Raw genomic sequence first — 11,702 nt, 5'->3', positions numbered from 1 at the left:
TTCTCTTTTGAAACAACTAATATTTGATGAAATTTTTTGTAAAGGTAATATTTGACTATTTTTAAAAGTAGAGAATATGTCCAGCAAAGAAGCCATAAAGTAAATAATTCAGCAAAAGTAGGTGCACTGAATCATTTTGGAATTTATTTTAATGCTTGGGAAGATTATTAATCTTGTCGTTCCTTTGGGGGAAACAAAGTCATATTTCACTTTATTTGTTTATCATGGGGCTTGAACTCTGATCCTGGGTGCTGTCCCTCAGCTGTTCAGGTCAAGTTGAGTGCTCTACTACTTTTTCTGTAGCACCACTTCCGGGTTTCCTGTGCTTAATTGAAGATAAGGGTCTCATAGGCTTTCCTGACCAGGCTGGCTTTCAACCACAATCCTCTGGTCTCAACATCCTGAGTAGCTAGTATTACAGGCGTGAACCACCAGCACCTGGCTCACATTTGCATTTATGTGCTCTGAATGACACTATGTAGACAAACAATGGAAATTTGAACCAAATGATGCCATTGCAGCTTTTCAGAAAATTTGAGGTAGCAATAATATGTCCTCATAATATGACTCATTAGCTATGGGATCCCTCCATTAGCATCCTTTACCGTCTGTATAGGTGTATTTAGTATCAGGAAATGTTCATAGGAAAATATAGAAAGACAGATTTTTAGAAAGCAAAGGATATCGAGTATGAAAGAACAGCATAGAGAGAGATACATTTATCACACAAAGATTAAGAACTAGCCTAAGAGATTTAGAATGCTAAAGGCAATGAGGAATAAGCCTAGTTGAAAACTAGTTCTTCAATAACCAAAATTGTTTTCTAGAACAATTTCTGGTATACCCTAGTTACTATCATTTATTCCTTCCATCTGGAGTTATTTTTTCTCTTGTGTCACAACTGTTAATTAGCCTCTGCCTTTTTGTTGCAGTCATTGACCATAAAGGTTTCCAAATGTCACTTAGATTACCCTTCTCTTTGTGATTAGCAGTGACCACACAAAATCCTGGAATCTTTGAATTTCCAGAATTAATCTTCACCTGACATCTAAACACATTACTGGCATTAATTGCTGTGACCTAATGACCAAAACTTTTTTTTCAGCACAGTATTATAAGTAAAATACATGAATTAGGGACTATTGTCAGGTTTCAGTTTGGAAGGAGCAATTATATATTCAAAGTAGGGATTCTTTATTTTGCATTTACTAATTTTTTCTTTTTATATTGTGAAAATACTGTACAGAATGGTTACAATTACAGGGGCAAGATGAGTACATTTCTTATCAAGCATTGTATCCTCCTCCTTTTGTTCCCCTTCTGACCCCCTCCCATCCTCCACCTGCCCCCAGACCCAATCCTCCTTCCCAACACCCCACCAAAGTTGTAAAGTTCGTTTTTGACATAACGACTTGCATATCTCATTGATGCAATGGGTCCACCTGTATCCCTATTTAAATGACGTGTTTTTTCCCTTCCCCTCCACAAATTATAACATTATCAATTACAGTTAAAGCAAGGGTTATACTCTGGGTGAGGGGCATACAAAACAACAAAGAAATAATTTTATAAATGTGTTAGAAAAAATCACAGGGAAAAAAAACATTTAAATACATATCTTAGGGTTCATTTCCCTAACAGCAACTTATCTGATCTTTACTGCTTGACTCAGACATACACTACTTATTGCAAATAAGGGAAACCCAGGGCTTTCTTCCTTCCTTCCTTCCTTTCTTTCTTTCTCTCTTTTTCTTTCTTTCTTTCTCCCTTTTTCTTTCTTTCTTTCTTTCTGTCTTTCTTCCTTTCTGTCTTTCTTTCTGTCTTTCTTTCTTTCTTTCTTTCTTTCTTTCTTTCTTTCTTTCTTTCTTTCTTTCTTTCTTTCTTTCTTTCTTTCTTTCTTTCTTTCTTTCTCTCTTTTTCTTTCTTTCTGTCTTTCTTTCTTTCTGTCTTTCTTTTTTTGCTCAAGGCTAGCATTCTACAACTTGAGGCACAGCACCACTTCCAGTGTCTTTTTGTTTATGTGGTAATGGGGAATTGAACCCAGGGTTTCATGCATGCTAGGCAATCACCTAACCATGAAGCCACATTCACAAAGCCCTAAATGACTTTCTTAAGATGGCATTATATTTTCATTCCATAACTATATCATAATTTTGGACAGGTGCTAGAAATGATGTAAAAACAATACAATACAATAAGTTCAGGAAGGTTGGATGGAAAATGAATAACCGTCATGGTCTACCCAGGGCACAGAGGGGCTTACGTCATGGAACTGTTTCAATAGTCTGAGCTAGACATCTCCTGACCACAGCCCACCTCCTGAATAGAAGGCTACCTTGGGTTCCAGGCACATAGGGACACTGGGCCACCTCATCCAGAAAACATTCAACCAGTTACTATGCGAGAGACGAAGAAAGAAAATCAGAATTATGCTTAAGTTGGGTGCCAGTGGCTCAGAACTCTAATTCTAGCTACACAGGAGGCTGAGATATGAGGGTCATGGTTCATAGCCAATCTGGGCAGAAACGTCTGTGAGACTCTTATCTTCAAACAACCACCAGAAAACCGGAAGTGCGCTCAAGTGGTAGAGCACTAGCCTTGAGCTGAAGAGCTCAGGAACGGCGCCCAGGCCTAGAGTTCAAGACCCACAACTGACAAGAAGTGGATTCTCACATGAAGTGGACTGAATAGCACCCATTGTCCCAAGGAGCATGGTAGAGAAGTTAGGCTGAGCTTCCTGTGACCTTGAGGTCATAAGTAGGTCACCCAGCTTCTCCATGCATCTGTTTCTCAGCTGCAAAACTCAACAGAGTGAAGGATCCCCTTCCTCATGGGGATAGGGTAATGATGAGAGCCATGTTTTGTTTCATAATCCCACGCCTGTTGCACAATTAATAACAGACACCACCTAAGCCCTTTCCGGGTATCTTCCTGTCATATGCTCACAGAATTGCCGAGAACCTTATCTGAGGTATGCTCCCTCTCTGCCTAGCCATGCTCCACAGAACCCTCTGTATAAATCCCTTGTTTCCTCACAACTGCCCTCTGAGGAGACTGAGGTCTGATGGTTTCGGCACTATCCAGAACTTCAGCTGTGGTCAAGAATCTGCTGGCATGGACTAAAAGTTTGGGATAATCTATCTAAACCAATAACTGAGCATGGCACTACATGTCTACCATCCCAACTAGAGAGGACCATGCTTGGTGGAGCATACCTGTCCCAGATAGGAGGATCCCGATCCAGCACAGCCTGAGTATTGAGTCTCTTTCTCAGAAATGTCCAAGACAGAAAGGTGGCTCCTCAGAGCCAGGGAGAGGAAACAAGCAGGGGGTCATTGGGACCCCAGCAGAGTGTCTGACCAGCGGCAGGGGTAGTGTTGGGTCAGCCACTCACCTGTGCTGCTCAGAGAAGCTGTTGGCAGCGGTTTCAGGTGGGAAGAGCAGTGATGGAGGTGGCATTGTGGACACATGGGCACAGAGCAGAAGACCAGGGGCAGAGACCTGGTTGGGGCCTTATGACTGCTGGCAGTGCTCCATTGCCTGAGGTTTGAAACCCAGCACCGCAAGAAGCGGGGAGGGAGCTGGGGCACTGGTGGGAGCATCAATTTCCTACTATACTCCAAACTCTCCTAGAGTCTCTTGCTGATCACTCAACCACCTCTACCTTCCTCAACTTCTGGTAGTGTTGTAAACAAACAGAGGGAATCCTGGTGCTCCCCAGCATCATGGAATGTGGGCGTGGTCACCATTCTTGTATCCCATTGGTCAGAAAGTTACATGAAAGAATGGGGGTGTGGCTGGAATCCAGTGATGCAAGCAGTATGGGCAGAGCAAGATGACAGCGGCTCCCCTAGCCTTTTCCCCAGGGAACTCTGTCCAATGCAGTTGGGGACAAAAGGGTAACCTGCTTTAGCTGGATGGCTGCACAGATTGTTGTGTATGCCTGTTTGTTGCCAGTCCTGGACCTTGAACTCAAGATCTGGACACAGTCTGTGAGCTGCTTTTGCTCAAGGCTGGCCCTCCACACTTGATATGTTGGCACTGAAGTTGGAAAGGGGTCTCAAGGACTTTCTTGGCTTGGGTGACTTTGACCATGATCCTCCTTTCACAGTCTTGTAAGTATCAAGGAGGACTGCTGAGAGCCACTGGTGCCTGCCTAATCATTGGTCTTGCTGATGTTCTTGGACAGACTGGTGAGTACCCTATTTTCATGGTGAAGTGGTGGGAGCTGTGGCCCACAGTTTGAATCCTGATCCTGCCACCTCCAAATGGCAGGAGATCCTAAGAAACTTGTTCTTATCTATATGATACCCAATGGAATATTATGTATGTCATGATTGAATGGGCAGTTCTTGAATGTTTCTATGATAAAATTATACACAATTATATTATAGGACACTAATCAATTTTAGTTAATACTTTATTAAGCATTTAAACAATCAAATTCATAAAATGGTGACATAATGAAATACCTAAGAATTGGGCCACACATACTATAAAGGTTCCATTATTTTTCTGCCAGGACTGGGATTTGAACTCATGGTCTGGTAACTATGCTGCACTGTGTGGGAAGTGGAAGCTTGCCTCCTTGATGTCAAGAAATTCAAGTCTGTTCCTTAGGCCTGATGTCGATCCTGAGCACTAGAAAACATCCTATTCATGTACAATTTACATATTTGATTTATATTTACATACATATGTTGACTATATTGCACTCAGTGTAGTTATTTTATTTTTTGTTTTGTTCATGTATTGACCATTTATTTTATTGACTATTATGGCACATAGAACATTGATTACATAAGGATATAGGTCTGCATATATATTCCACTTCATACCTGACACCCAGGACATTCACAGAAAAGGAAAACATGTGTTACCATCAGCTTCTTACTGGCATCTGAACTCATGGCCTACAAGGCCAAATTCATGAATGGGTGAGTGTCAGCATGCCCTCCTGGGGCAAATTGAGCTGACAGACTGTTCACAGGACTTGAGATTGAGCCCAGGAGTTAACAAAATAGGAACAGATTGACATGCAGATGGCAGTAAGCTAATAAATATATATCTTTATAGAGTGCCAGAGATGTCTATACATTATTTAGTTATATAGACTACATTCCTACCAATTCTTGGGTATTTATTATGTGTCCATGTAAGTAATGTAATTGTTTTCTTTCTTTAAAGAAATCAGTGTCCTGAAATTATTGTGTTCCTGTAAGTAATAATAATCTTTTAATGCTTCATATATATTAAATAAAATCAATCAGCCTTCTGAAATCATGCTGTCTAATTTTATAGGAGCACTATTCACGAACAACTCATTCTGTGACACTGACAACATTCCATTGTTATTCCTATGGTTGGAAACCTGTTCCTTAGTATCTCCTGTCATTGGATGGTCAGGGCCTATATTGCCACGTGGGCCTAAAGCTTCCCCAATAGTCTGCCAGCCTTCAGCAATGCAAGGTGAAGTACTCTTTGCAACAGTGTAATTCAGACTCAGGAGGGTCACGTGCAAAGGAAGAAAACCTAAAAAGGCCACAGTTTTTCTGTACATTGTTTTCCCTGCAAGGCCTGGGGGTCGAGGATCCCAACAACAACTGTGAGTCCAGTGGCTGCACCCCAGCCTAGGGTGATCGAAGCTGAGGCAGAGTTACCACGACCTGAGTTCAAACCCCGTGCTGAGAAAAAGTTTTAAAAAAATTAGCTCCCTGGCTTGCAATTCCAGCTATTTATTCTGCCAGGTGTTGGATTTGAACTAAGGATCAGGGTAAATCTGCAGCAATGTGGATGAAGGGGAAGATCACCGTACTTGAAGAAGAGAAAGTCAAGCCTGTTCACTATTCCTGAATTCAAGCCCCATCCCTGGAAAACATACTATTTATATACATTGTAAAGATAGGATTTATACTTACCTATAGATGTTCAGTCCATACATGTTTGGTGTGGTTGTTCCTTGTATTTTTTGTTTTATTCATTTATTTACCATTGATTTTACTATATGAAACCCATTTTGTTTATTACATTGATGACATCCTATCACAGAGCACTAGGTTTGTAGAAATGTACTCCATCATGCTTGACACCTAGAATTCTCAGAGAAAAGGAAAACAAGTTTCACACTCAGCTTCTTACTCGACGATCCACTTGTTAATATTGCTGGGATCTGCACTCAGGTCCTAGAAGGAACAATTGGCCAATAAATCAAGGTGAACACACCAACCTGTGAGCAACCAAGGAGCTAGGTCATTCCCAGGATCTGACATTGATCCCCAGGGTGGTCCAGTATAAGTTCATAATTTCATAAGTTCATAATTTAAGCATAGGATCAACATTGACATACATGTGTGGACAGCACCTTGTGTTTGGTCCACTTCTCCTTATTTTGTCTCTAATTCATGGAGGTATTGTTTATTTTACTAAGAATGGTGACAGGTATAACTGTGCTGACATGGACGACAACCTGTTCCCATGGTTATAGGGTTGCCTATGCATTCTCCATCCTCTTCTTTCACAGGAGAGGAAAACGTGTGCAACAACTGGCTTCTGACATCAGAATGAATCTTTTGTCAGTGCTGGGTTTTGAACTCAGGTCTGGGTAGCTCTTTTGCACTGTGGGAGAATTGAAGCTCGCCATCCTTGAAGACTAGAATGTCAGGCATGGTCCGGGGCCTGATTTGAAGGCTCAGCACTGGACAAAATAATAAGCCCACCTTTTTTAAACATAAGATCTCTCTTTACCTACAGGAGAGGTATGCATCTTGAGTTCATTGTAGTTATTCTTTTTAATTTGTGTCTTATTCATGGATGTATTGTGTATTTTATTGAGTATGGTGACAGATATAACTGTGCTGACATGGATGACAACCTATTTCCATGGCTATAGAGTTGCCTCTATAGCATTTTCCATATGTGCTGAAACCCAGGACTTTCGCAGGACAGGAAAAAAGGTGGATCAATTGGATTCTCACATCAGGTTGAATATTTTGTCAGTGCTGGGATTTGAACTCAAGGGCCAGCAGGCCCAATCAGTGAAAGGGACATGTTGAAAACACCAGCCTGTGAGCCACTAAGGAGCTAGGCCATTCCAAGGATCTGAGATCCAGCTCTGGTGGTGGCCAATATAGCCATAAATTCATAATTAAACAGAGGATCTATATTTCTAAACATTGGTGGGCGGCATCTTGTGTTCGGTGTAGTCATTCTCTTTATTTTGTGTCTTATTCATTGATGTATTGTGTATTTTCTTGAGTATAGGATGACAGATATAACTTTGGTGAACTGGATGACAACCTATCCCCATGAGTATTGACTTGCCTATACATTCTCCATCCTAGCTGAGACACAGAACTTGCACAGCCTAGGAAAACAGATACAACAACTGGCCTCTCACATCAGGGTGAACTTTTGGCAGTGCTGGGATTCGAACTCAGAGCCTACGAGGCCCAACTTCCCAATGGGTTCACATGATCACACCAGACTGTGAGCCACTAAGGAGCTGTGTCATTCCCTGGAACTGAGTTCGAGCCCCAGGGAGGCCTCAATAGTCCTCAATGCATCATTGAAACAAGGGATGTATATTCACATCTGTGTGTGGACTTCATCGTGCACTGAGTGTAGTTATTCCCTTTATTTTGTATGCTATTAGTGGATATATTGTGTATTTTCTTGAGTATATAATGACAAGTATGCCTTCACTGACATGGATAACAACTTATTCCCATAGCCACAAGGTGGCCCATTTATTCTCCATCCTAGCTGAGACCCATGACTTGCACAGGAAAGAAAAACAGGTGCAACGATTGGCTTTTGACATCAACATGAATCTTTCGGCAGGCCTGGGATCTGAACTCGGGACCTAGCAGGCCCAATTGGTGAATGGGTCCACATGAGCACACCAGCCTGTGAGCCACGAAGGACCTAGGCCATTCCCAGGACCTGAGATTGAGGCCCCCGGCAGGGGGAAACTGGGGAGGATAATAGTCACCCACTCATAAGCTGAAGGTAGTATGCAAATAAGTACATATTTGTGTAGAGTAGGAGAGATGGTGACTTGTAATGGAATCACTGTGTCACTACCGTTTCTTGGATCTTTCTGGATGCCTCCATTTCATGACTGTGATGATAATTATCATGCTTCATCAGCTCTTCTCTACAAATAATCAATACTCCATGAGTCTTGCCTATCATTTCCTACTCGCATCATGCAGGAACTACTCATTCAGGGATGAGATAGATTGCTTTCCATGACTCCTCATAGGTTCACAAAATAGTATCTCAGGGTCTCCCACAAATCCCTCCTTGTAGGGGGGGGCTGACTTCAAGCCTCAGACCTGGAAAAGTTCATCTTACATACATTTTAATGTTAGGATTTGTAATTCCGTACAGATATTCAGTCCATATTGTGTTTGCTGTGGTTATTCATTTTATCTCTTGTTTTACTCATTTATTTACCATTTATTTTATTGACTCTGATGATACATGTACCATTTATTACATTGTTTACATCCCATCACAAAGCATCTAGATTTTAGATGTGTTCTCCATCAAGCCTGGCAGTGCTAGGATCTGAACTCAGTGCCTAGCAGGCTCAATTCAAGAATGAGTGAGTTTGAGCATGGCAGCCTCTAGCCAATAATGCTGTCAGGTGGTTCCCAGATCAACCCCCAGGTTTGGCCAAAACAGTGATACATGGATAGGCAGATGGTGGTATACAAATAATTATATATTGGTAAAGAGTGTCAGGGCTGTCTATCTATGATTAAATGGCACCTACAACTTTCCTACCAAATCTTAGATATTTATTATACCGCCATTGAAGGAATATTATTCTTTTCATGCTTAATAAACTATTAATTAAGATCAATCAGCATTCTACGATTATTGCATCCAATTTTAGACTAGACCGGTGCATGAACTACACTTTCAGTCAGTATTCCTATGAATAGGAATGAGTCTCTTGTAATCTCCTGCCATTGGTGTCAGGACTGGGATTTGAATCCAGGGCCATGTTGACAGGTTGGCCTATGGCTTCCTTGATATCCCACCAGCCATCAGCAATGACAGGTCAAGTATACTTTGCAGCCATATCATTCAGACCTAGGATGGTCAACATGCAAAGAAAAAAACAAGCAAAACGCCAGCACTCTGCACCTCGCCACTTTTTGTGCTTTCCAGCTTTTTTTTCTTCCTAAAATCTCTCTGGGCCTAGGATCTCAGGATCGGCTATGGGTCTGGAGACTGCACCCCAGCCTAGGGAGATCCAAGCTGAGGCAGAGTTTCCACGACCTGACTTCAAGCCCCATGTTTGGCCAAAAATTAATTAATTAATTAATCATTTAACTAAATTTTAAAAAATAAAGCTCCCTGGTTTGTAATTTCTGCCAGTTTTCTTTCCTAGCCTGGGATTTAGAATCAGGGTCTTGGTAAATCTTTAGCAATGTGAGGGAAGAGTTGCCACTACATGAGTTCAAAGCCTGTGCCAACCAAAAATGGAAAACTAAGTCACTGACCTTGGCAGGGGGAGGTAGTTATGGAGATGGGAAAGAAAGGATAGTATGGGGAAAACAAAGCAGGAGTCAACAATGCTCAATAGAAAATGTACTCATTACCTTGCTCCTGTAACTGTAACCTATCTGTACAACATTTTTACAATAAAAAACGTATTTAAAAAAGGGAAACAATGTAATTCTCAGAGAAGCACTCAGGGAAGGCTGTCTGAATAGCTGTACAAAATTCTACACTGCTTTTTTTTTAAATGTTCAGTATGGAACTGAAAAAACATAACTGCTTCCATTAATAAAAATTAAGTCACTATCTTGGAACTGGGGCCAGTATTTCTGCCATTGCTAGGATTTGAGCTCACCATCTAGGTAACTCTTTTGAAGCATGGGTGAAGGCAGAGCTCACTGTCCTTGAGGAAAAGAAATTCAGGCTAGAATTGCCATGTCCTGAATGAAGGTCCTGCAAGAGAAAAAATATTTCTATACATATGTAATATATGATATATATTTACATATGTATGTTAATTTCATATTATGATTTTTATTATTGATTTTGTATTTTATTTTTCTTTGATTCATTTATTGATTATTGTATCTAGTATTATTATATACATATTGTTTTTTACATTTTGCACATATATTATAATATTAAACAATAATTTAGGATATTGACTCATTTTTCATTAATATTTTATTAAGTGTTGAAACACAGTACATAATTAAATGGAAGCATTTGTCACAGTCTTCACATGTTTAGAGTCTGCCCCAAGTATGAGCTTTGTCTTATCTTTGGACATCTTCCCATTGGGATTTCTTTAGAACGTTTATAGTCAGAAACCTTTTCTTGAGGATAGGCAGGTGAGGGATAAAATTGGAAGGGTGGCTTAGAAATGTGGCTTAGTGATAAAGAGCTTGCTCAACATGTATGAATGACTGGGTTTGAATCCTCAGTGCCACATACTCAGAAAAAACCAGAAGCTGTGGAGTGGCTCAAATGGCTAGACTTGAGAAAAAGAAGCTCAGGGACAGTACCCAGGCCCTAAGATAAAGCCCCAGAAGTGTCTAAAACAATAGGCCAGATGTCAGTAGCTCACACCTGGAACCCTAGTTTCTCAGTAGACTGAGAGCTGAAGACCAAAGTTCAAAGACAACCTAGGCAAGGAAACGCCTGTTAGACTCTTATCTCCAGTGAACCACCAAAAGACCCTATGTGGTGCTGTGGCTAAAGTGGTAGAGTGTTAGCCTTGAGCTGAAGGGATCAGGGATAGTGCCCAGGCTTGAGTTCGAGAAATACACCTGGAAAAAAAAATGAGGGTTTATCAAAGTACTTTTCCTAATTACTAATTAGGAGAACATTCTCTGGAAAATGAACACTGATGTACACCAGAATTGGAGTTAGAGCTCCAGGTTCAAGTGTAGCAGATCCATAAACCCAGCCTCTCAGACTCCAGCATTGTAACCTTGTGTCCTACAGGATTCTGAACGGTCCATTGTTGAAAGGCATAATATGCTCTCCAAATACTTTGCGATAAGCATTTGACTTCCATTGTCAATGTCATTACAGTTCTGAACCTACCAGAGCACCAGTAGCTCATGCCCATCACCCTAGCTCCAGAGGCTGAGGTCTCAGGAACACAGGGTGAAGCCAATCAGGGCAAGGAAGTCTATGACACTCTGACTTCCACTTCTGAAAGGTCAGATGTTCAAGAGCTTCCTGTGTTTCCCTTGGTGATGAGAATTTACTTGCACTCTAAATGTTCTTAGAGTTCCTGAGCTTTAGAAGAAGGAAAGAAACATCAATGACCCATCTGGGGTTCAAATGAAGTTCTCAGGATCCAAGCTCTAGCCCTGTTAGCAGGATGAACTCCAGTGTAACACTGTATCTGAAGGACAGAAAACAGTTGCAAAAGCCAGGCTAGGTGCAGAGACCTAGGCCTGCAGGATTAGGAGGCAGAATGTACACACTAAACAGGGAAGTGAGCTGCAAAACCACTTCATTCATTCCAGGAACAACCAGCAATGAAGGGAAACTTGAAATATTTGTTAGAGTTACACCAGGGTCAGGCTTTTCTCAGCCTCTTCAAACAATGACTAATTAACCTTCCTTCCTCAGATGAAGGGAGCCTCAGGCTATCTTTAGGTTACCAATAGAGAGCCAGTTTAGTGGGAGAGAGGGGAGGAACAAAGTAGAAAAAC

Source organism: Dipodomys spectabilis, unplaced genomic scaffold (assembly GCF_019054845.1).
Source record: "Dipodomys spectabilis isolate Male_0828 unplaced genomic scaffold, ASM1905484v1 ptg000569l, whole genome shotgun sequence".
In the NCBI taxonomy this organism is placed as follows: domain Eukaryota; kingdom Metazoa; phylum Chordata; class Mammalia; order Rodentia; family Heteromyidae; genus Dipodomys; species Dipodomys spectabilis.
The sequence above is the reverse complement of the archived record's forward strand: the minus strand, read 5'-3'. Positions refer to the sequence as shown.